We start from the raw sequence: 27,526 nt of genomic DNA on the forward strand, positions 1-27,526 counted from the left end.
GGAGCAGTAAAAGCAACAAGGTTAAAAAAAAAAAGGCTTATTGCTAAAACTATAAAGTGAGGTCTTCAGGATGGCCTGCTCTTTGAAAAACATTTCAACAGTCAGTCCAATGACAAAGACATCATCAGTATCACCCAACTATCTGATTGACAGGCAATCTTTAGAGTGGCATGGAGAAGGCAGGGATTATCTCAGCAATACATTTATTTTAAAATTTATTATTTTTTTTCTTCCTTTTTATTAGGCTAACCTCCAAAACTTAATATCTGTAATGAAATAACATAATTTTAGTATATCCAATTAACCTCTGTCTCGACCCCCTTAGGGCTTCACTTAACATAGATTCAGCTAAGGTTGTCTTGACTGCAGCTTTGCTCTAGGTGTTACAGTTTAGGTGCAAGACCTTTCTATCCTGATCTCTGTATTCACCATTTATAGGAAATATATTGCATTGTGGTAAACTTATCCATATGTGCTCGGTCATGTAACATATCAAGGCAACATCAAAGCGGGACCCATTAAGACAGAGCAGCAGTTGTGGAGGAAGGCTAAAGCAAGAGTGTACAGAGGGGCGGTGTGTCTGCGTACAGCACACTGTAGCCTACTTTGACTGCTCATTTATTCTGTTTATAATAGCAAAGGCGATGATAAATGTCCCACAGAGTGCACATGTGCTAAAATATTCATCAATTGGAGCCCCCCTAATTTGTGGAGGAGGAAAACCAATAAATTCAAATGTGAGCGGCAGTCATATTATATTTATATGAATATGCAAGACCACGGGTAGGACATTAAGATTGATCTGATATGTATGTGCTTTTTAACCAATTCTAATATAATGCCTTGTGTGAGATGGACATGTGTGAGAGGAAGGTGGGAAACAAAGTGGGCTATGCTTTCATGAACTGCTGTGATGGAAATTCAACCACATCCTTAATGATGTTTCTGAAATTTCAGGGTTAAATCTTGAACAATTGTCACTGATTAAAGGAAAAGTGGGAGACTGCTCTTTTCTCTTCATTTTTATTTTCAAACATATATAACAGCAGAAAAGCTGCCCCACTGGTTAAACTTAATTTGTCATTATTATGGCATCAGACATTAAACCACATGGCTTTGAAATGCTACTTGATTAGTCACTTTTCTCCAGAGCTGCACAGAATTTTTCTCACCATGCAGCCTGCGTAGGTTTTTGAATTTTCTGTTTCTCCTGCTGTATCTGCTGATATTTTTGTTCTTTGCCTTGTCCTTTGTCTTGTCTGCTCTCTTTTCTTCTCCCTCTGTTTTTCTCCCTGTGTGTGTGTTTTTTTCTCACCCTTTCTGCTCAGGTGTGTGTGGGCCTGGAGGAGGATGAGGGGGAGGAGGGAAGGGGGGGTTCTCTATGCTTGTACCCTGCAGAGCCACTCTCTCCTGGGGTAAGGATGACAGGAAGTCAGCCAGATGGCACGGAGCAGGTCTGCAGCATGTGACCTCCTCTCTGGAGAGGCAGGAAACGAGGAGGAGAATAGGGCGGAGTGAAGAGGAGGTGGAGGAGGCAGCATAAGATTAAGAAAAGGAGGTGAGGAGATGTAACAAAGATGCTGAGCCAAATCATCCTCTTATATATCAGTGTTAGCATTTGAGCATAGTAGCATCAGGATCTTGTGAGTTGCACAATATATAATATTGTAATATAGAAATCAATAATATTTTAATAGATTTAGGCTGTTTTTTTATTACTGAATGATGCTGCAGTTTTGTTCAGCACAGAGCCAGTTCTCTTAAGCATAAAATAAACAAGTTCATACTAGTTGTAAATGCTTTGTAGCCAAAGCCTTGCATCACCTATTCTTCTGTACACTATGGCAAAATGTGTAAGTTACGTTTGATTCTCCAGAATTAACATTACAAAGTCATTTTTCATTTTGACTTTTATTATTGTTATAAGTATCTATGAGGACATTTTGACAAGTCAAAATTACCGTTAACAATTATATGTAATCCAGTTTTGACCAGTCACAATTATAGCTACAAATATCTCAATCTTCATTCATGAGTAACCAAAATTCTTGCAATGCTTCCCATTGGAAAACGGTGGCAGTTGCTGCTCCGGATAAGATAGCTGTTAATAAGATAGTTAGAAAATGCCATGAGATAGACAAAGCCTTATCATCTAGGAATTTGTGGGAAGTGAGAACTTCATCCATTAGAGAGTTGTGGTAGAAGTTTGCAGCATAGTGCACATACCTTATCTCCAGAAACACTTGAGAACTTAATATGAAGTCTGGATGATTTCCAAACTGATCACTCATTCTGGAGTAAAAAAACGTGTCAACAGCAACAGAAATGCTCAAACTTGAAAATGTTGAATGTTTAAACAGATTCCCCTCAGTTTGTGTCTCCCATCTCTCATTTTCTGCAGCTTACAATGTTACAATGTTACCCTGAAATGGTCGTTACCATTTTTGAGTGATGTTGCATTGCTGTTGTACGCTTCACAGACCAAATTGTGTGCAAGTTACATAAAGGCTTAAGCTAATTAATTGTAACTAATATTATACCGAGTAGAGACCGTTTGTAAGGTCATGCTATTGTTACTACTAAATTTGTGGTATTTTGAAATCCCTAGTGGTCATTGTCATTTTAAACTGTCATTCTTATCTTCATACCCAAAATTAAAGATATTCAGTTTTAATATTTAACAGCACAGTTTGACTTATAGAACTCTATAAAGGTCCCAGAACTATTTTAAAACAGTTGTTGCAGTAGATTCTATATGTGCTAATAAGTCCCATGAAAATGGGCACTGTAATTATTTTAGTCAGTTGTTCGTCTTTCATCATTATCTTGGTACCATAAACAGTCATTAACGCAGTAAATATTTATTAATATACACAATCAAATGGTCCCAAAATGCACAAGTAAATAACTAAGAATTGATTAAAACTATAGATGTTTGCAGAAAGTATATAAAATATGTGAATCTCTGTGTATGTAAGCTGAAATAGTACTTTTATAAGTACTCTAAACTTTTCATTTGAAAACAGTGTATTGTTGTGATATTTTTTTAAGTGTTGCACAGGAATTTAGAATCTGTGAGCTCAAAATCTATGAATTTGATTGCAAATTATATATGTGACTGCACATACAGATAACAGAAACAATACTGGAACTTTTATTATTGCTTTTTAAAAAAAAACTTACACAGAAATGTAAAAATCCTTGGTGCTGTTCGCACAGGGGAAAAATTTAGGAAACAAATATACTATAACTCAAACATCAAAAGCTAATTTGCATCTGCTGTGCAGTTTTCTAAATTCAATCCTTTCCAGAGTCTGTACGGCAAAAACTGCCAGTTTGGTGACCTGAAAAAGACACAACTTAATTTCACCCAGCTGGAAGTCACATCACAAGTTAACAGCTCCAATTTGGTATTGATCTCCGGAGTGTAAAAGGAAAAATAAATTGACAAATTTCTCCACTTATTATTATTAACATTCCCATGCACTCACAGATTTGCTCATCACATTGCACAAACTTCCATTTCATGCACAACTCCCAGTCTGCCCCAAACCAACCCCGCCCCCCTCCCTGCGTTCCCCTCCTGCTTGGGGTTGCCTTTGATCTAAATTTGGCCTCAGCAGAAGATGTACACAGTCATTTTCATATGGAGGCTTTGAACACACTGATGGAGGGCCCGTTGCCGCTGCGTTCACTTTTATCCTCCGAGCCTTTTTCCCTTGGAACCCTGTGAGCATATGGCGAACATCCCTCACCGGAGTTTCTTACAACAGGAGGGGCCGCCCACTCTTAGCATCTCCTATTCCCCGGGTCCTTCCATCACCCTGGGTTTAGAGATGTTGGGAATTAGTTACACTAGTAGAGCTTTAGCAGACGACGCTTACGAGGCAAAGTTAACAGACACAAGAGGCTTTTAAAAATCCAAATGTCAGTGAACCTGAAAAATGAGCAACATAAAGATAAATGTGGTAAATTGATATCTTGATCTCACCCACCTGCTCCTTCTTCCTCTGAATGAGTTTCTGTGTAGGCGGCCATCCAAGCGAACCAACAGATGATGCATACGTTACAATATTAAATATCTTCAATATAAGATTGGAAAACTAGATTTGCCTATCACATTTTTCATTTCTGTAAATGTGTTCTGGGACATGAAGATCACCTTTCTCACTCTGTTCTTTCACTTTGCTGAAACAGAAACCTACCCATTGTTTGCTGACACAGAGCTACAGTCTTTTGGTCTACTCGTCTCGAACCGAGTAGCCGTCATCTGCTGCCAAAATGTCCGTCAAGAGACAACGACCAAAGCAGATCTGCTGTATCACAGGCTTGTCGTCAAAAGCTCAGGCTGAATGAATAGCTTTTGAAAAACGATGTTCCCTTGATGCTCTCGGAGAGCTCAGTCAGAGATTTGTTTCTCCGGTGAGGGCATGTGTGGTAGGACAAAGATTTTATTGTCACCACAAAGCACTAATGAAAATTTGGGGTTTAATTGGGAGAAAGAAAGAGAGCAGCGCATTCCTACGAAAATAGTCAGAGAAATTAAATGATTACTTTATAGCTCTTTAAGGGTTTCTTGGTGAGATTTTTATCAGTGCTGCAGGCACTTTATGGTGTTTTTGGACTGAAATTCACAAATATTAACAGATTAAACAATAAAATAGCAATTGCATTTGTAATTACAATTAAAATGTAATTAGCACTGCCTAGACAGTCATTTTATATCCTTGGTTTCTGAGGACAATGATTTTCATCTTTCAATTGTTGCATCCAGTCCTTGTGAGAGCTGTTACACTCAAAGTCTGTGAACAAAAATACATGTGTTCTCCGGAAGGGATACTGCATTTATCTCATTACCATTTCTTAAATGTTTACAGCCATTGTCTTCCTTTACAGTGCAAACACCATGCTGTCGGGGTTGTTTTCCTGCTTTTATCTTAAATACATTCTTTCCAGATTGTTCAGCCCTAGAAACTGGTAATTACCATATATTATCACCTCCACAAGCTCCACCACTAGGGTTGCCATGTTTGAGGTAATTATATCACTCCCAAGTTGTCTGTATAATCACTTAACAGAAGAAGCAGCCCTGTATTTGTGAGAGCTTTGACACAAACATGGAAATGTTTAAAAAATGTTCCTTAAGCCTTAGGAGGTGCACAGAATATCTGAATATTTGAAATTCGTCTGGGCATTATTGCACTGATTCCTGTTCTCAGTTTGTCCTGAGGCATTAACAACGTGCTCAGTGGAGAAAAAAAAGTCCTTGACCACAACAAAAGGATTATATTGAGGAGATATACAGACACGGGCAATAATATGAGCAACCGAGATTAGCTGGGAGGATAGGTTTATTTACTTTCAACACACGGTTCAATTTAGAACTTAGGCCTATGTTTAGTTACAAATTCTAAATAGAAAATTTTGCCTTATTACAAAATCTTTGGAGCTGTCAAATGTAATGACACTAGAATTGGAAGATAAATTGCTTAATCAACTAAAGAGCAGCTTGGGAGTTTAAAGGTTTAGTTCACCTACATGAATTATGTCTGTTCTTTTGAACAGTTTTTACCCACTGACACCACTGTTTCATTGAGGTGGAAGTAGAATTTTGGGAGGCAGATACTTCACAATGTGACCAAATAAAAAACAAAAGTCTTGTGGGTCAGGACATGTTTTATACTTAGATGGTTCCTAGTTTAAAAGAATGACTTTTAATTTGACCTGAAATTCTGATGCATTTCCTCAACAAGTTTTCTTGGTTATCTTTTTTCATTTGCATCACTGGAAGGCTTCTATACTTTTACAGGCAAGATGTGATGTTCAGCAGCAAATGTTTTTCAAACACAGTTTTGGACTGAAGCTCTAGCGTCTCTCTCTATATATCTATACTTATAACTTAACCTCACTCCTACCCGTGGCCCATTTGAGGGTTGGAGATTGTAAACAGCACACCCATGTTGAGACACATCAGACTTTTTCTGTGCACCACAGACATCATTATCATTCCGGCGCTTATTTCAGCTGACTGTGATATTGTGCTGCGTTTCCGTGTTTGGTGTTGTCTGTTTCCATCGCGCCAGCTGTTGGGTTATTTATAACTGTGGTTGCTGATCTAAATGAGATAGTAATTAGGTAGCAATGCTTTTGAGGAGACATCCATGCCTTCTCATCCATCCCTCCTTCCCTCCCTCCTTTCCTTCCACCCACCCTCCTCTCCATTCCTCTATTTTGCCCTCACTCTTACGCTCTCCCTGCTGTCCCCAAGCATACCAGGAGACAAGCGGGAGATAAAGGGGAGACTTGACTTCACTGAATAATTGAAGGGGTTTTTACAAGTGTAACAGCTCACTGTCTGACCCCATAAAGGCACCGCACAGGGCCTTATCAGAGCTTAACAGAAATGCTCACATGCACATCCACACAAATACACATTTGATGTCACAAGGCCACAGGCAGAGCCAAAAAAAAGAACTGTTTTTGACTGGCTGTAGCAAGCAGCATCATACTGTTAACATGCCACTGACATGCTAAACCATCACCTTATACCTCTCCAAAGAGGAGAATAGACATGAGCTACTCTTGTGATTTCAACAGACATCAGACCATCCCATCCCCCAATCTCCCTGTCATTACAAAAGAAGGCAGAAACATGCCTGTAAGCTGCATTCCCCCTACCCTTCCCAAGTGAGCGCCCCTTTACCTCATGCTAATTTACAACTTTCAAAGCTTGTAAACTTTATCTAATTATACACAAGTCGATAGACTCCCTCACCCAGCTTTTTGGCAGGTTGCAGTGTTAATTTATGAAAAACAAATCTGAAATATGCAGATGTCTTTTGTTTGAAGCAGCTGTTTGGTCCTGTTGCCAGGTTTCAATCAGGTCGTCTCTAGGGATCCCTGCGTGTGCGATCTGTGGCCAAGGCCCCCGTTTGATGTCTGACAGGGACGGAGAGATGAGGCATAAGTGCGTGTGCTCACCCGCATCTACAATAACTGTACATGGTGTCCACACACTTAAACAACATGCCATAATAAAATATTATAGCATATTTCTGGTCTTTTATCAAATAAATAAAGTGTGGGACTAAATCAAAAATACATCTTTCTTGAAACAGTTTTGTGATGAAAGGAAACTGCTACAAACATCAAGTGGCTGCAATGAAACGCGTCTTTGTAAGTGTTTTTTATAATTCACGTTCAAACTGCTATCATGCAAGTTGAGGTGTCTTTTTTGACCTTATCGACTCTTGCCTGTATCTCCAGCGGACCCAGCAAAGTAGAATGGTTTCATTTTTACTTCAAAGTATGAAAAGTCCCGTTTGTTTTCTAATCTGAATTAGAGGATATGTTTCAAAGCTGAAGAAACGGAGAGATGCAAAAGATGCTAAATTTTAACCATCGGGATGCCATGGGACATTTACATCGACCGTGTTCTGACAAACGCTGTCAGCCGAATTCATTGCTAATTTATGGCGCTCATTAAGTGACGCGGAACACACACAAAAAAAATCGGCGCAATTATCATTTATCTTGATATATTATTTACTAGGGATCATTTTCCTGCTTGGTTGGGGACTGGGGTGAGAGAGATAGAGGGGAGGAGGAATGAGAGGAAGGGGGCGAGGGAGGGAGGACCACAGGGGTTTGGAGACAGCTGGCGTGAGACAGGCAGAGAGAAATATGGAAGACAAGAAAGACAGTGTGATGAGGGTGTTTGATGTGATTAAATGTTATTCAAGTTTTTTTTATATAAAAATCTTATAAAAAAAACCTGAATTTGATGTGTGCCTCACTCTCTTACCACTGAGTCCATACGTGCAAATAAAATGCTTTGTTAGCACACAATCTGATGCCTAAATATGGGCTTGTGTTGCATATGATCATCATTCACTTGTTTTAGGTGCATTGTCCAATGCAGCTCATACAGCAGCGATCACACAATGCCACAAAATGTCCTGCTAGGAATATGAATTAGGCCGATATGATTGGTACTATGTTTAATAGTTTAATCTGAATTATTTATTACTGCATTCATTTTGACACAGTTTTAATTACTAGGTACAGCCAGTATTGGCAGCCTAATGGGAGTTTGATGTGGAAGCACATCAGCTGACTTGCTTTACAACTAGCCCTTTCTACTAAACAGAGCTAAAGGTTTTGGTGTCTCATTTAAGTATAATCTGCCAAACAGTTAGAACCACATTTTGGATATCATAGGTAATAACAACTGTGTGGCTTAATGTGTCCCAACATCTTTCTGTAGATGTAGATATTTTCATTTGTAAAGATGCATGCCACAAACAAGTAAAAATTGTGAACTGAGATAAAAACCTAGATTTTTTTTCCATGTCAGCACTCATTCGCAGCAATGCTTTCTGTTAAACTCTTGTCAATTCTTCTTTTACTTTTCCAAAGACATGCAGTTTGTGGGGATAGGTTAATTGGATAATCCAAATTGCCACTAGGTGTGAATGTGAGTATGAATGGTTGTCTGTCCTTGTGTGTTAGCCCTGCGACAGACTGGCGACCTGTCCATGGTGTACCCCACCTCTCGCCCTATGACAGCTGGGATTGGCTCCAGCACCCCCCGCGACCCTGAAAAGGATAAGCGGTAGCGAATGGATGGATGGATGGATGGATGGTTTCTCTTAATTTCAGTGAAGATATTTTAAAGACAAAGATAATGTAAAAGATCCCTCACAAATGATAAATGGTCCGCACTCATGTGGCATTTTAAATTAAATTTTGCAGTACTATGAACTGCTTCATGCTGTTGCCATTTACTTATTCACCCAGATTTTAGTAATAGCATACAGTAAACAGTCACAGTAAATGGTAACATGTACATCAGTTAATTGCCTCTGAAAATTACCAGTGCAGATGAGAAAGTGGCTGTCTTTTAAAGTTTAAGTTGTGTTTCACAGGACTGTGAAAACCTAACTACACCCTGTGATTCAACAGGTTTTATAACCACTTGTAGCAGATTAACTGGATTATATGTATGACTATCAGTTTCTGACATTACTTCAGTCCTCTGAGGTTTACGGTTTATATTTTGTTGCTTAGTTGCTGGTGTGCTTGGGAACATTGACGTCTGGCATTACCCAATTTCAGCCACTTTAGCTGTTGGATGAACATTGTCACATTTGCCTGTTGAATATTTGTATACTGTGGAGTTCACGGTTGACTCCGTGACTGCAAGTTGTCCGGGACCCGTGGATGAAAAGCAAGCCCAAATCACCATTGTGCCACCATCGTTTTTCAAATTCAAATTCAAATTTTATTTGTCACGTACACAGTCATACACAGTACGATATGTAGTGAAATGCTTGGACAACTGCTCGTGACCTAAAGAAAACAAAAAAGGAAAAGGCTATGAATAAGATAGGAAATAAATATGAAAAATTAAAAAGGGTAAATTTAACTAAGAAGGAATAAAATATAAATTAAGGTTAAAAATGAAATAACTGTACAACACAAATTAGAATGAAGGGTAAATTTAACTGGGAAGGAATAAGATAAAATATATAAATTAAAGTTGAAAATAAAATAACTGTACAACAAAATACACAATATAGAACTATATGTGCTTGGTATGAGGTGTTTGTGTTAAGATGTGTTTGTTTTTCATGCTCTGCATTATGGCCAAATATCTCCATGTTTCTGGGAGATGTCCACTACTGGGAAGACTGGTATTTTGTTAACACACAACGTTATGCTCCAGACCAGCAAACTGCTAAAACGTATGCTTTTATATAGGTGGGCACCAATGACAGTCATTGGTGGCCACACCTGTTATTGATTAAGTAACCAAGTGAATTTGAGCAGTGTGTAATTTCTGCAGTGTGTAATAGCTGTAGATTGTGATGGGCATCACTGTCATATACTACAATTTAGTGTAATCTGCTATTGGAGTAGCATGTAGTTTCATACTTTAGTGCAAATGAGAATGATCAAATCTTCATACAACAGTTGAGAAATTGTCCCAATTTTTCTTTGATGCCCCGACGTCAGAGCTGGTTGTTAGTCATACAGGGAGTGCAGAATTATTAGGCAAGTTGTATTTTTGAGGAATAATTTTATTATTGAACAACAACCATGTTCTCAATGAACCCAAAAAACTCATTAATATCAAAGCTGAATGTTTTTGGAAGTAGTTTTTAGTTTGTTTTTAGTTTTAGCTATTTTAGGGGGATATCTGTGTGTGCAGGTGACTATTACTGTGCATAATTATTAGGCAACTTAACAAAAAACAAATATATACCCATTTCAATTATTTATTTTTACCAGTGACACCAATATAACATCTCCACATTCACAAATATACATTTCTGACATTCAAAAACAAAACAAAAACAAATCAGCGACCAATATAGCCACCTTTCTTTGCAAGGACACTCAAAAGCCTGCCATCCATGGATTCTGTCAGTGTTTTGATCTGTTCACCATCAACATTGCGTGCAGCAGCAACCACAGCCTCCCAGACACTGTTCAGAGAGGTGTACTGTTTTCCCTCCTTGTAAATCTCACATTTGATGATGGACCACAGGTTCTCAGTGGGGTTCAGATCAGGTGAACAAGGTGGCCATGTCATTAGTTTTTCTTCTTTTATACCCTTTCTTGCCAGCCACGCTGTGGAGTACTTGGACGCGTGTGATGGAGCATTGTCCTGCATGAAAATCATGTTTTTCTTGAAGGATGCAGACTTCTTCCTGTACCACTGCTTGAAGAAGGTGTCTTCCAGAAACTGGCAGTAGGACTGGGAGTTGAGCTTGACTCAATCCTCAACCCGAAAAGGCCCCACAAGCTCATCTTTGATGATACCAGCCCAAACCAGTACTCCACCTCCACCTTGCTGGCGTCTGAGTCGGACTGGAGCTCTCTGCCCTTTACCAATCCAGCCACGGGCCCATCCATCTGGCCCATCAAGACTCACTCTCATTTCATAGGTCCATAAAACCTTAGAAAAACCAGTCTTGAGATATTTCTTGGCCCAGTCTTGACGTTTCAGCTTGTGTGTCTTGTTCAGTGGTGGTCGTCTTTCAGCCTTTCTTACCTTGGCCATGTCTCTGAGTATTGCACACCTTGTGCTTTTGGGCACCAGTGATGTTGCAGCTCTGAAATATGGCTAAACTGGTGGCAAGTGGCATCTTGGCAGCTGCACGCTTGACTTTTCTCAGTTCATGGGCAGTTATTTGGCGCCTTGGTTTTTCCACATGCTTCTTGCGACCCTGTTGACTATTTTGAATGAAACGCTTGATTGTTCGATGATCACGCTTCAGAAGCTTTGCAATTTTGAGACTGCTGCATCCCTCTGCAAGATATCTCACTATTTTTGACTTTTCTGAGCCTGTCAAGTCCTTCTTTTGACCCATTTTGCCAAAGGAAAGGAAGTTGCCTAATAATTATGCACACCTGATATAGGGTGTTGATGTCATTAGACCACACCCCTTCTCATTGCAGAGATGCACATCACCTAATATGCTTAATTGGTAGTAGGCTTTCGAGCCTATACAGCTTGGAGTTAGACAACATGCATGAAGAGGATGATGTGGACAAAATACTCACTTGCCTAATAATTCTGCACTCCCTGTATAAATGCCGCTCAATTCTCACTATAATTAAGTTAATGAATGTTGTGCATCCCCGCCTTGTTTTCTTTCTCTACCATTTTACATTCTTCACTTCCTCTCTAATGCCATGTTTTTTGCCATCTGTGTTTCTCCATATTATCCAGCTTGCCTCCTCTAAGTCAGTCTTGACTGTTGTTCTTTTCCATCCCTTTTTTCTGGAGGTCTGTTCAGTTATTGTCTGCAACTTTTTTCTATACTTCCTTTTGATTTCTGTTCCACCCTTTTCCTCTTTCTGCATCTCCCAAGTTTTTACCCCCTTTGTGTCTTGGTGACAGATGCCTAATTGAATGATGAATGTCCTTTTATTATGCTCTAATTGAACTGCTGTGATTTTTTTTTTTTGTTGTTGTTGTTTTTGGATTGGCTAGTACTCATGCAGCTGGGCTTGTCTGATTGGACAAGCACATCGTTACGAGGGTTCGGGGGCATGATGTTGGTTGGGTTTCCACTACTGCCAGTGAGTGGTGGCTGGTGGGAGGGGCAGTGTTACTCTCCATCTGTCTCCTCACACACACTTACACAAACACACACTAATAATAGTGATGAGCAACCTACACACACCCTCACTTCATCCTGCATTCTCACCTCTCACACAAGGGAATGATGTGGGTGTGACAGACTGCACATGCTCCTTTGAATCTTAATAAATTATGCAAATGCCCACTGTTCAAGGGCCAAATATTAATTATGAGCATTTTTCTGTATTTTACTGTCTCCACTATGCCCTTGTGATCTTGTCTTTGTACTTTTGTTTAGGTTGATGTTACTCAGCACAACCCCCAATTCAAACAGCATCCCCTAATGCTTCACCTATTCTACCCAGGCAATGTCACACATGCACTCAAACACAGACATGTATCTGATGTCACACACCAGCAAGGACACATACGTAGATTTACGCACATGTGACCAATGTCCAAACACGCATAGACATGCATTAAAAAGCACAAACATGCATACACACTGGTGGGTGTCCTGGACTGGCCCTGACCTGACAAGCAGGCGATGAAGATTAATGCGTCCTCTCTGAGTGACAGGCTGGGGAATTGAAGGGCAGAGGGCCTCGTTAATCAAAAGCCTGTCAGGTGCCATTCAGACCCTCTGAACAACCGCAGCTCCTCTAACACACATGCACACACACACCTAAAAGCCCCCACAAACATAAAGCTTCACAGAAGCAAACCTACACACATTCCTTGCCATTACAAACTTAGCTCTCTTACCTCCTTTCCCTACCGCATCCACTTTTCCACTCGAACAAGCCTGCGTTAAGCACAAGCAGACTTAATCATGCATTGCCAGAATTAAAACTCATTCCTCAGAGCCAGGCTGCCAGCATGAAAATAAGAAAATCAATCGGGCGTTTGGCAGGCCTGCCATGCTCAAAGACTACAGGTCTTTTCCGTATTCATTTGCAGAGGCCTCCAAGCTTAAGGGACTTGAGCAAGGCCGGACTTTATGATCATTCATTATAAATTACCAATAACGCCAAGGACCAGAATCATTACTGACCAACCATTAATGATTAATATCCTAATTCTCCCAGAATTTCTTGTATTTAGAGCTGAGAAAAAATTATTGGGAGGGGAGGACGTATCTGTATTATCTTTGGTTAAATGAGCCGACTTAATACAGATATTGTTTAAGCAGAAAATGGGAAACGTTGCAATGGTTTTTCAGTGTGGTTAAAAGCTTACGTCTAAATACTATGGTTTCTCTTACATTTCACCTATTAAATCCAACTCAGTGAATAAGGATAAGCCTCGGGATGGAATTTCACAGTAAATACAAATAGGACAAAAACAATAGAAAATGAGCCTAAAGTTAGACATAGTAACCGATGCATCTCCCTGGGACCATGTTTGCATAGTGAGGATGCTAGCTTAAAAAGTATTCCTCACGAAATCCAGGAGTTCAGAGAGGAAACAGTAGACTGGATGAAGCGAAGGGGAAAATTTATGAAATGGAAGCTGTATTCCAGGTAACATCAGAGATAGTCAAGCGGCTAATGTCTGTGAAGGTTCTCAGTCATCCAGGTCATCGTAGTCCAAGGAGCTTGGACAGAAAAGCGTCTGAACTTCTTTAAGTTGCTTGAAGACGTTTCACCTCTCATCCGACAAGCTTCTTCAGTTCTAAGGTCAAAAGGTGGAGAGTCCCAGATTTAAACCCAGTGGGAGTTTCCCCCCAAAGAGGGACAAAGGACCCCCTGATGATCCTCTACCTAATCACACGAGCAAAGGCGTGAAAACGGGTGTGGGTCACAATCAGCCAGGTTTCAGGTAAGCTCATTGTGAAACCTGGCCCCACCCAATCATGTGATTTCCTGAGGTCAGATGGCCCAGGATGTGAGTGGGCATTAAGGCGTCTGGGAAGGGATCTCAAAACTGGATTATAGATGGCAGACAGTTGGTGTCGTAAACCACTGCCTCTGTTCAAAGATGGTCGCTCACAGTGGACATAAATGGCTTCTTTCACTCCTCTTTCAAACCATCTGTCCTCTCTGTCCAAAATGTGAACATTGGCATCCTCGAAAGAGTGACCTTTGTCCTTTAGACCTTTGTCAAGCGGCTAATGCAGCATCAAGCTAATCTGGAGGTCATGCTGACTGATTAAGAAATTTGAGCATAAAGCGATAACTTGAGTCTATGGAATACCCAAATACAGACATTACTTTTACTTTTTTGGGGGTTGAGGGGACACAACTTGTTGAAAAACGCACTTGACCCTTCCCACGATAAAAAAACCCCTGGAATTAAGTGGGCACATTGAGCATTATTAGCCAAGCTTAACATAACACAAGCAAGGCACATTGTGTGAACTTGATGTAAACCTGACCACTTGATTGTGGTCAAGTTCAGGAGCTACCCTTTTCTCTGTTTGAAATCCTTCCATTGAACACTGAAGCTTTTGTGGTAACCAATTTAGGAATCTGTGAACAACAACTTAATACTGATCTACTCTTCCAATTTTCCATTTTATTCTAAGGAAATGATGAAGGCAATATACCTTGATGAATACATGTTTAGTGGCCTTGATATCTGCTTGTAATATCCCACTGATTGGACATGTTGCTTCCTGAACACCGCCACAATTTACGAGTGAATAGATGTAGTAAATAGTATCAATACTATGGAAAGGTTTTGTGGAGATGTGAAGTGAATGACAGTGGGATTTTATTTCTTTCTTTTTACTTTTCCCCTTTCTTCTCTTTTAACACCCACTCATGAACTTATTACCCTTTCTGTACATTTTATCTCTTCCAAAATGTACAAAGTTCCCATGTTTTGAACTGTCTATGGAGGACAGAGAATATGACATTATACTTGGTTCTGTTAATTTTCCTTGTAAACATAAACTGCCGTGTTAAAGTAAAGAACTAAGAAGAAAGTATAATGTGGCAGCAGTATGTAATTATGCTCCAACAAATGTACCTATGCAGTCCTTATGATAAAACATTATATTCCTCAGCATATTTATCTTTTTATAAAAACCAAGGATTAAATTCGTTCGTTCTTAGTCTTGACAAATGTTAAACAGTAATAAAGAAGAGGACTTTTCATAATTTTTCTCCCAGCAGTAAAACTAGGACCTTATACTGCATCTCTTTACCTATTTCTGAATCATTCAGTGAGACTGCATTCGTTTTTGTAGCCTGCTTTTATTAGCTAATGGAACTTAATATTTCATTAGCTATTAATGGAAATCCAGCTTGTAATTAGTACTGTGTCAACGATATATGGGCATTTATTTTCATTAGCCATCAGAGCAAGTCTTTTCATCTTCATTACAACCTCTTTGCATCGTTTTTCACTCTCTTATTATGCCTTTGTGTTTGTTATTCACTTGCTTGTTATGCAGTGTGATGGTGATCCACAGTTTTGGGGCAGACAAACAAGCGTGGCCACCTTCTACAGATCTTGAGTGGTCCTAGAATAACACATTGGATTTATTCTAATCTCTGAAAGCACAGTTTCTAAGGGGCTCCTCCTTTTCAGCTTGTTTGATTCAGGGAAGGCAGTTGGTGGCTTCTCAGATTATTAGTGTTTCATAAAGACTGATGAAACCTATTGCCTTTTCCATTCTCAGAGATGAGCGAGGCGTTAAGCAAATTGTGTTCTGATCCTTCAGCATATAAGCTCTCCATCTAAATGACAGTCGTTAACGACAGACCAAGATCATTGACCTTTGGACACTCTGCTTACTGTAATATTATTCCAAATGTCATGCCCCCTTGTAACATAGTAGTTATGCCTGTAGATGGTGTTTTGACAAGAAAAATTACTAGACTGAATATTGGAAGTTTGAAGGCTTTTATATATGTATTTAAACTGATACATGATAACTGTTCTAATCTTTGTCACAAATATTCCATCAGTATAGTAGGTCTGTACAAGGTAAGCTTGTGCTATAACTTGCCCAGACAGTCTTCCATATTTTCAAAATGTCCTTTTTTACTTTCAAACTGTCGTGTGATTGTCAGGAGTTTATTGCCGCTCATATCTGGAGGAACAGCGATGACAGTTTCCAGCCAAAGGCCTCAAGAGCGGGCATCATTGTAAGGCAGCCATTGCTCTTTACCATGGCAATTCATGGGGCCGCTATTTCCAGTTGTATTATCTTAATTGTCCTGGCAAGTATGTTCAGTGGTTATATTATCAATTTATGGCCCCTCTTGCCACCCCATTAATCCAGCCGTTAAAACACTGTAACCAGTGGTTCAAACTCTGTGAGAGGAACATAAACCTGTCCCAGGATTGCCTGTGGCACTGGAGGCAAGATAGTGATCCGACAGGAGGGAGGGGTACGATTTTTCTTAAACATTTTTCTTTAGGTGTCTTGTCATAGCTGGAGAAATTGGTCGGCATTAAATGATTGTATGTTGAAGTAGTGGCAATATAGGGAAGAATAATTTCTACATTTCAGTGTTGTCGTTGCACTGGATAAGTTATCATTATTCATCATTCCTAATTAAGCAATGAGAATATATCTCTATGAGTTGTGAGACAAGGTTATGTAAGCACATTTTCTCTCTGAGCAAGTGATTTGCTCTAAAGCAAGTATGTCACAAACAGATTATTTGTCTTACTTTTGAGTGGCTCAAACAACAAAGCATTTTACCAGACAAAACAAATTATCTCTTGACTTATAACTTTGTATTTTCAGGACAGTAGTTTATTTACTTGCTTTATCAAACATTTAACTGTATATAAAGGAAGTTATTCCCATAAAACACCAGCAGTCATCCATTGAAATAAATAAAGTGTACTGTCTCTTTAGATAGCCACCTGTCTTGTCATGGTGAAAGTAATAGCTAAAGGCAAGGTGCATATTAGGCAACAATTAGAAGCTCCTAAAAAGACTGGTAAATGGACTTTGAGAATTAAGGTTTAACCATTAAGATTTTACTGTTGTGATGGTAGAAGTAGATTCAGTTATATTACATTGACTGAATTTATATTATTTTATTTATTTTATAGTCTTTACATATAGTACATCATTTTTTCCCCCATTTTCATACTTATCATATATGCAGGCAATTTTGGGGCTCTTACTAAGAAATTTGACATTCAGCAGCATTGAACCATCGATCATTGATTCGTGGACAACCCACTCTACCTTCTGACCCCAAGAGTCTTGTGTATATTGAGATCATTGCTGATAGAACTCATGGCTGCTGATGGTTAGAACTGTGAAAGAGACATACACTCTGCCTCTTGGTAATGTCATATGCCACGGGTTAAAGGTCCAATGCCTGATCCAATTATAGGCTTGTCATATACTGCACATGATCCAGACAGTTGTTCTCGCTCATACACTGCAAGTGAACTACAAGAAAAAAACGATGCTTTAAAAAACAGCAAGATAAGCGATTGCAGCACTCATTTTAGGCAGGGATATTAATGTTCATATGCATTTATCTATTAGCATACGGGGCACTGTTGTGTTTAAGGTTATTTTTATGCTCTATTTTTAATTTTTTGAAAACTGTCTACCATGTGGTTAAAGAGATTGTTTTAATAAACTTTGGAGATACAAAGTTTTAGTGAAATGCGCAAATTCGGGAACATGTAGCCTTTATGGGAGCTGTTTGTGTGGGGGTGGGGGTGTCTGCATGTACTATCTATTTTGCTTCCATCTCGCTCCAACCTCTTCGCGTCTCCAGGCTGAAAACTGCACCAGCAGTAATTGCCTGACCTTTACGGCAGTGAGATAGTCTCATTAAGCCTGATGGATAATGATGGCGCCTCTCCATGCTACGTGAACTTCTGTGATAATGAAACAACAGAACAGCCCTGCTGCTCCACCCAGGGGGTCACGGGAGAAGGCTGATAACCCAGAGAGAGCAGCCCGTTGCTGGCTAACGACAAGACCCAGAACTCCCTGTAGTGTCACCCTTCTCCCGTGCGTCCACATGGGAGATGGTGGTGTCATGGTAATGTGCTGTTACTGTCTCTATTTTCACATTCCTTCCCTTTGATTTGAGACCTTGATATTCCTTGGCTGGTAAATCTTCCCAATGAGGAAGATAAGTCAGGGGGCAGTTAGGAACTAGGAGTTTATATGCAAATTAAAGAAGAAAACTGACATCACTTTGAACTGTAACATTTACCTGTGTCTAAGTATAGATGCAGTTTTACCAAATGGTGAGGTTAGCTTGTTGCCCTGGCCAGTCAAAATAATCCAAATTAAAAATATAAACTTGTGAAAGTAAGGTTTAAAAGGCCATCAAGGTATTTAGATGGATTGAATAATTACATATAGGATTTAATTCATTGACAGGAAACAAAATATCACAGACATTGCTGTGTGATCGCTATGTGATCAAGAAGTAAGTCAGTCAGATGTCAAACACGGTGTGACGGTGTATACAGTGGGACTCCTGAGAAGAGGTTTAGTATCAAGTGTAACTGAAAACATGGTGGTGTAAAAAGCTTTCGCTGTGATAGATGATTATCTGTATTTGAAGTGTGTGAGGCTTGTTTTTCAATATTGGGCCTGTTGTGCTCCACCGTCTGTACAAATCAGGGTTAAACTCTTGTTTGAGAATCATAATAATTTAGATGATAATTGTTTGTTCAAAAAATTATATGTAGTTTATTTTAATCAAGACTAATTTGAGTGATTTAAAGCAACATCGCAGAGTTTTTGACCTTTAGTAAAGGAAATGGAAAAGAAACAGAAAACATGATTTGAAGTGGTTACTGCTGACACTAAATAACTATATCCTAAATGCAACATTTCTCAAAAGCCATAAAGTATGCGTATGTCTTTTTTTTTTTTTTTTTGGTCAGATGTCAGCAGGTGTCTTAGTGGAGACTTGAGTGTATAGTTCACTTTGGGGAAGGTTGATAGACTTTTTCTTTTTTTAGTTTTTGGTTTTGCAGTTGTGTCTGAAATGCATTATTGAAATATCAGAGCAAAACTATAATTGGCTTAATACTGCACATCAATCCTAACATATTTTTATATAAACCCAGCCCGGGGTGGCTGATTTTCATCAAATTAAAAACCGAGTCACAAATAGATCTGAAATAATACAATAACAGTTGTTTAGTATTCCAGTTTCATTCATTACTCTAGGCATAATATTTTTCATAAATTCATTCCTAAACTAATATCTCATTTATGAGAAACTCTAAAATGAAAGCTAGGATGTTACACTTTTAGCTTGATAATGGTGTATAAAAACTCCATATCACACCGACCGCTCATTTTTATACTCTTAATTACCTTCACTACATTCTGTCCACCAATACACCAATAGGCACCTCTGTAAATTTAATCTGAAGCTGTATTAATAGATAACTTATCTTAAGCATGACCTTAGCCAACTCATTAACTTGTTTTCTACTGCAAGGTCTAGCATTAGCACTTTTGTTATGGAAGCAGACACACAAGCACTTGTTAAATATAGAGAAGCATAAATATTTCGTAAACTACTGTGCCCTGGTATTGATAAATAAGATTTCGTCATCGAACAGGAGACCTTGGAAATGTAAAGTAAAATAAAATGGCAAAAAGGTGAAATTAAGAGAGAAACATGACTCTGTCATTCTGTTTGTACATAAATGGAGTCTAGTAAAAAGAATAGGCTTTTTTTGGACCACACTGAGTGTTTTCAACAATTAATTTTCCCGGGAAAGTCTTAAGTTGCAATAAGGTGCTGTTGTATCATAGGACAGGTCTTGAGAGATTTGGGTGACTGGGCTGGGGGTCGACCAGAGGGCAGAAGTCCCAGTCATGCAGCTAAAACCAGCAGGGGGTGCTGACACCCTGATAACCATGTGCTAACTCCTCTCCTTCTCTTCTCCTCTGAATGTGGTTGTTGTGCACAGTTTTTATCCAGAATGTGTGGATTTTGAAGCTTGGTGAACTTGGTGAACATAAACTGGCTGCACTGTGTTTAGAAAGGACATGGGGCTCATTAATAAGTAGTGGGGGGGTAACTCAAAACATCAAGATGTGGAAAATATTAAAACAACACTTTACTTTTTTACTTCTAATGATTTGGTTTCTACATGTCATAACTCAAATAGAAATATATTAGGAGGTGCTGAATTTGATCTGGCAGATTCTCATTTTATTAGCTCATTGTGATTTTGATTCTTATTGATTTTCTTTTTCATTTTGTCTTACTGTGCAACAGAAAAGATACGTTTATCTATATCTGCTAAATGTTATGTGATACCCATCTCTCAATAGTTGATTTATGAGATTAAAATAGAAATCAAGATATTCTGTACAAAATAATTATGTTAATAGGTTGAACAACCACATCGCATATCCACTTTTGAAATGTTTAATTACAAAATGATAATTATGAATCTGAAATGCCCTAATTATTAAAACGGTGTTGCCGTTCAACCAATAATCTTTTTAATTAATGTTGGAATTATTATACAGTTGAGGGTTCAGATAAGAAAACATGTCTGCAGTCTAAAGTATTTGAATCAAAGAGTTTTTATAAATTTTAATAATGTATATTTTAATGATATATATATATATATATATATATATATATATATATATATATATATATATATATATATATATATATATATATATATATATATATATATATATATATATATATAATTCAGCTCATCAAATTTATTACAGAAATAACTTGTACTGCTACATTTTTCTATCAAATTAAAATGACAAAAACACTGATAAGTTTGAATCTTTCTTGTGGTTTTGCCCTAAACTTTCTGCATTAAATATGTTGATTGAGTTGCACAGTAATGAATATTAAAACTCTTGGAAGTTTGTGTTTGCAAATAATAAAGCGAATTTATATTGTGCCATTATTCAAAATCAGACTTCCACGATAGTATAAATAAAAATGTCAAAATTACATTTTCAATCTCACTTTGTAATATTGAGCTTTGTCTAAACTCTTTTGAATTTGTAAAAAATAAATAAATGGTGCAATGTGGCAATATTCCATATGTAAGTAAACCCCTGAGTGAGGGCTCATTTAAACTGGAGATGATTTGTATTTATTATGCTAAATTCAATATTCTTAGTTAAATGTTAAGCTGTATGCATGTATGTAAACTCAACTGAGGCCTGTGAACCATGGCAGCTTCTGCATTAAGAGCTGTATTGAAAGACAAGTTGTGTTCATATTTAGCATAAAAAAACACATGTGCAATACAAATTAAGCTTACTAGCATTAAAATGAATAATAATCTATAGCAGATGAATAAAAAGATAGAGTTATCTTATATTTATTCTGCCAGTACTGCTTGCAAGAGATGCACTTGATTTCATTTTGGAGTTTTGGTCTCTACATTTTGTGATCGAATATATAAAACTATAAATCAAATTGATTGTGATAAACACCTCTGTGTTGAAAGCACTTTCTCTACAATATTATCTAAAAAAACATTGTAGAGTTTGACCTTTTTATTACATCAGATTTTTGTTTATACTACTATATTATATTTTACTTTATTTAATCTGAAAATGAACAAATAATCTCAGTGAGATCCTCTCATGCCATTCACCCTGTTCGGTTCAAAAATATACTTTAAAAAAAATCTTTCATGTACTTACTAATTTTGAGCATCATATTAAATTTTCAGACGGAGATTTTCACAGCGGTGCTTTAACGCTGCATCATAGCATGAGCTCATGTAGTGCTGCTGTGAGGCACTGGGCTGTACAGTGAGTGCTGTGTGTTATGTGCCAGCTGTGGGAGTGGGTGGGCAGGCGGTGCTCGAGCCAAGCCAGGCAGGCTGGAGTGGATCAGCTTTGTGATACTGCAACCCCCCGGGCCTCACGCCCAAGGGAGGGGTCACAAGTTCAACTCCCCCGTCTGCTAGGAACACAGGAACCCTAGCCTCCCATTCATGTGTGTATGTGTTGTTAGTGTGTGTGTGTGTGACTAGGTAGCAATAAAGCCAAAATTAGTCTGACATATACAGTACCTGTGTATGGTATATTTGAATTCCACAACATTTTTTAACACATGATAAAAGGCAAAGACCTGTGATATACACTACTTTAATTATTTATTAAATACATTTCTGGCCTCGAGTCTCCAAGTCACTCGTCCTGTTTGTGTTTCACATCATCTCCAATCTATTTCAACATGACCAGGGTGTGTACATCATCGCTCTGGTGAAATAGCTGTGTTACAAATGCCCCCTAGTTTCCCTCAGAGGACAGCATGTAAAACATTTCAGGACCTCTGTATATGTGTTCAGTCTCTCCTGAGGTGAAAGAAGTGGTGGAAATACTGTGAGACAGACTCTTTTCAAACTGTTGGATTTGACTCGCCGATGTGCGCTTATGGGTTCAAGGTTGTCATCTGTCACCATCTACGAAATGCCGCCATTTTGACTTTCACATGAGGTGCTAAAAGGAGATTTAGAGTGGGTAAGCCCTCTTTTGGACGCATCCATTTGGGTAATTGTGATATTGTAACTTGAGAGAAACTCAAAGGGGAGTTGCATTACATGAGATACTGTGACATTGGAACAATGAAAGAGGTTAGAAGCTAATCCATGTTGATCAACTGATAATGATTGCCTCCAACTTGTATGACTGCATCTTAGAATAATGGCAAGCCTGTGAAATTCACTGCTGGACAGAGTAGCTCAATGTGTCTCTCATGAAAAATTAGTTGGTTTTGTTTTGTTTTATCAGTGGTCTGGTTCATTTGTTCATCTGTTAGTTGAAGCAAGCTAATATTTGTGGTTTCTGGCTTCATGGTCTGCCTGAGACCCTTTTGATAAACTGCTCAGGTTCTGAACCCACAACCTTTAAGTGAATGTATTTATAAGAAAATCATTATTACGTGTTGCTGTCACATGTGATTGGTAACTTGGTGTGATAAAAAATTTTGTCAATTTAATCATAGTCTAAAAACTTTACTGTTTGACCCACATTCGCCTTATTATAGACATCTAGCATTAGTCAAAGGTTGTTTTTTTTACCCTTGTGTCAGAATATGGATCTGACAGCTTCAACTATCCATTGCACACAACTCCTCCTCCTTTCAAAGGAAGCACCACGCTTACCAGAGGCACCTCTGCAGTGATAGATATCCACAATACTTCACCAACCAGACCTTTGCAAATAGAATACCCTGCTGTGCTAAAGAAAACAATGTGTTTCTGAGGAGTAAAATACTATCCATCACCAAGTCCGTTAGGACTGCGAAAAGGGAGTGAAGGAGGAAAGACAGGAGGCTGGAGAGTGCTGTGGAGGGGTAAAGGGCTACCTGGTTTTCACATCAGAGGAGTTTAGGGGAAGGGGGATTGCGAGGCCTCAAAGGCTCACAAGCCATGAGTCTGGCATTGAAAGGACCTCACCATTCACACTGCTTCTCCTGTTGGTGAAACTCTAGCCTGGTTCAGGCACTGCCACAACAGAGCCAGCTTTAATCAATCATCAGCTGTGGCAGAGGTGACAGGAGGCATTCTAGGAGATTAATTGTAGTCTTTAATTCAAAGCCTGATGTAACCAAGGAATGGCTCTAGCGAGTGTGATTAGTATGTGGCACATGGGGGGTAATAGTTTAAGGGTTAGAGAGCAGATAAGCTAATGGCCTGGAAACTTCTAATAAAATACAATTGCTTATTCAAGGGCTACATCAGTGGGTGATTTTTAAACCACGGCGTGTTTGGAATTAACATCTAGGTGATATCGCTTTAACATCTCACCCTTCTTTATTCATTTGCAATTTATTAGATAAAAAGTTAATATATTAACTTGTTTCTGGATATGTATTCACATTGCAAATGATTGTTCATTTTGGTGCGCAGTGTGTCCAGGCTAAAGGCCAGCATTTGGGCAGAAGCATCTATCTCTAATTCAGCTTAAATTCAGTATTGCCACACTTTGGTAAGCAAAGGGCTAAAGACATAGTAGAATAATTGCCAACTGGTTTGAATATCATGTTTGCAACTATTTTATCATAGCAGGTATGAGGCTGGGCTATTTGTACACTTGGACAAAACTATTGACTGACTTTTTTTTCTTTTTATTAAACTTTCTTTAGCCTACTGTGCAGTCTTCTTCGTTCATTATTACCCACATCTAAAGACCCCTGTATGGATGACAGTACCTAGCCTTGTCTTCCTACGTTTGCCCTTAACGACCTCCCGTCTCATTTCCTGATGGACCGAACCACCCCCAAACCAAAAACATTACACTGAGGTGTTTTTTTACACCGACCTGTGGGGACGGGCAAAGACACCTCAGTCATTACCCATGATAACTAATCTATTAATGTTGAATGATAGCCTCATTAAAAGGTTCAAATATAAGTCTAAGCTTATGTGTTAATGACATGTTAATGCTTCTGTCAATTATAAGCTGGGGTAATGACACCTGCAATGAGAAGATATCAGTGGTTGAAGTCAAACTTGTAATTCTATCCCTCGAGAGGTTAAGTGGAGCGTTGATCCCTTGGTGGCAAATGGAAGATGAATGTTTCACTATGGTTAAGAGTATTACACTCATCTAATAGTTGGGCAAAGTTAGAAGAAAATGAGAGTGAAGTTTCATGTAGTTGTTGGAATAGTTTCAAGAAAGAGAGCAGATTGGAGGTTTATGGAAATTAGGAATATGTCCTGATTTCATTGTTAAAAGATACAAAAGAGGCACTACTGAATTTGTTAAATTAGTTTTATAATGGTTCCTGTGTCGAGGGGAGCTTTGACAAATCACGAACCAGAGATGCTGGTTTAAAAGTTGTGGGCATTTAGCCTTTAAAAAAGGGCGAAAGACTTTCTTGAGTTGCATTAAGGGAGGTGTGGTCTTAGGGTGCAGTTCTTTTAGAGACTGCATACATTTTGTACTTTTTGTAGATGCATATGCATGCCCTGTGTAAAACAGTTGCCTAATTGACTCAGTTAAAGTAGAATAAAAATAGGGTGGCGACCTCCTTGTGAGCAGGCAAAACTGCTGGTTGCTCGGTGATTGCATTGTGATGAGCGTCTAACACCCTGAGCCTCTGGGCAACCACTTTCAAACCTGCAAACCTGTCTCCAAACAATTGAGGGCCAACTTGGACTGACCTCAGTCATTTTCAGTCAGTTTGGTGAAAGTTTGACATCTAATTTAGACAGGCAGACAGACGGCCAACCTGTTTCAGTCAGTCCAGTCTCATGAAGCAACTTTTCTGTAACAAGTCCCTTTGATTCGATTTATCTTGTTGGCAGGTGGTGTATTTTTGTTAAATTCAACCAAATTCAGTTATATTATATTGAATTTCTGTATTTATTGTTGGTAACAAATTTGCAATTTTCACTAGAATATCACAGTTAATTTTCATACTATCATAAAGGGATTGATGCAGTTGCCAGCTGGACCCCTTTCAGCCTCCAAGTGATTCAGAGAGATTTTGTCTTATTGTAGTTTTATCACCATCCTAAGCACCAACTACTTTGAAGATGCCAGCTGACTGTGAGTGGTCGAAGACCTGATCCCGATCTTTGAGACGACCATTTTAAATGCATCAAATTCACTGCACGTGTTTGCAATAATTTTAGTCACACTGCAGTCTTTAACCACTGTTTCCCTAGTTTGACAAACCAGATAACCTTACACTTTTTCTGTGTTTGTGCAGGTACAAAGCCAGTTCTGCCTAGGTGGCTTTTGAGAACCACTTAACATTTTGGCAGGTTAAAGAACTGAATGTTATGTAGTGGTAGTTTACTTATTGCAAGGAAATTATTCCAAACAGAATCTGGAATATGCATCTTTGAAATCATATTTTGGAGACCACATATTTGGTCTCCAATTTTGTGCCTATTTTTCCGGCACAGTGCTGTGGCTAGCTTTTTGGCAACAACATCAGTCTTCTCTCAGTGGAAATTTATTGGACTCATTCTAGATTAAGCAACAGCAAGGTATCAGTAGAACAAAAAAAGATACACGATTCAGCTACAGGTAAACTAGACATCCTAAGGGCAAAGCAAGTGAGTAAAGAAAAACTTTAGTCCACTGAAGTTTAACTTTCTGGGTGATATGCAAATTTTAATCACAAGTAATTGGATTTGGATTCAGATTTATGTAGGATGTTTAATCCTATCTGTAAAGGTATGACACCATCCTGGGCCTCCCTGATGCAGGCCTGTCTCCATGTCATATGGCGTTCATATCATCAGCCTGTGCCAGCTGTGCGATCAGTGGGATTGATCTGCTGGCAGCAGGAGCATATTCATCAGTCTTCTCTCTTTCCTTCACTCTTTCTCTCTGACAGTCTTGCTCTTCTCTTATCCCTGTATCATTTAAGCCCCACCTCTCTGTCTCTATCCCTCTATCTTTCTCTCTACGTCTCTCATTGCTTTCTTTCTGGCCTGCAGACCATTTCAATGTGAAATCATGGTTAATGCTCCATGACAATCTGACACAACGCACAGTCCAGGCCCTACTCCATCTGGTTTCAATTTAATTTGGTCAGAGAAGTGGGGGTGTGTGGTGGTAGCGAAGGGATGGAGGGGTGAGATGAAGGGATGGAGTGCTGGGTACTGGTTGGAAGGGGGGGAGATGAAAGCTTGGCATGTTATTCTCCGCCGAATCGTCTCACCATCCTTCATTCTTCCCAAATTGCCCTCTCCCCTCCTCACATATAGTATTAACTCCCTCCCAAAAAGTTTAAAATGATAGCTGTTCGATCAAAGGTCTCCAAAAATATGTTAAAGATCTGTAAGGGGAAAGGGCCATGAGGTGGCTCATTAAAACCATTAGAAGAAGAGTGTATGTGTGTGTGTGTGAGATGGGGGTGTAGGGGTGGGTGGTGATGGATCAAACAGTGTTGAATGGACACAGAAGGGCTTTAGCCTTGGTGCAAAGAGTTAATGGGGACATCTTCTTGCAGTTTGGAAGATGGAAGAAATGAGACCATTACTAAACAGCGGACCTGTTAAGAGCAATTTTCCTAATTATAGGGAAGGATCCATGTGTCAGTTGCGACGGCAGACATGTCAACCCATCAGGTTGTGGAGACGGAAAGTGTTAACTCTTTAATGTGACTAACTAACAGCCTTTGCTTAGGCCAAGGCTTAATGACTTAATGGAAGTAATGATCTAAGGAAAGCCATATGCGTTAATGCTGAAGGGGCCACAGTAGTGGTGCCAGAGTTCAGTAGAACAGTGGATGATGGGTTCATTGTCTTTACAGAGCATGGCTGTGAAATCTAAATATTTTACCTTACTATAATTTGCTTAAACAGCTTATAGATCCCATGAAATCCTTCAACATAATTCCTGTTCAAGCAGGTTGTTGGCCTGCAACATTAACAATGAAGGATAATAAAGTTTATACCAGTGTCTCAGTTGCACTATAAGGCAGTTTGACTTCACAGGCAGAAAAGCAGAATTGGACCAAAATTGTAACAACTTTCACAGCTGGGGGTTTAAATTTGTAC

The 27,526-nt window shown here is 38.9% G+C and overlaps 1 long non-coding RNA gene across 7 annotated transcripts in view; it reads left to right on the forward strand.

Annotated features, from left to right (window-relative positions):
• The window catches only part of LOC309720304, a 100,505-nt gene that overhangs the window by 5,129 nt on the left and 67,850 nt on the right, over positions 1–27,526 (forward strand). For 4 of the 7 annotated variants that reach the window (XR_014280458.1, XR_014280459.1, XR_014280460.1 and 1 more), the window contains exon 3: positions 1,329–1,558. The exons of the other annotated variants lie outside the window; for them this stretch is intronic. This is a non-coding gene — a long non-coding RNA (uncharacterized lncRNA). The remainder of the gene's footprint in view (positions 1–1,328; positions 1,559–27,526) is intronic. 7 annotated transcript variants of the gene reach the window in all.

Source organism: Aulonocara stuartgranti (assembly GCF_965226115.1).
Source record: "Aulonocara stuartgranti genome assembly, chromosome: 13".
In the NCBI taxonomy this organism is placed as follows: Eukaryota; Metazoa; Chordata; class Actinopteri; order Cichliformes; family Cichlidae; genus Aulonocara; species Aulonocara stuartgranti.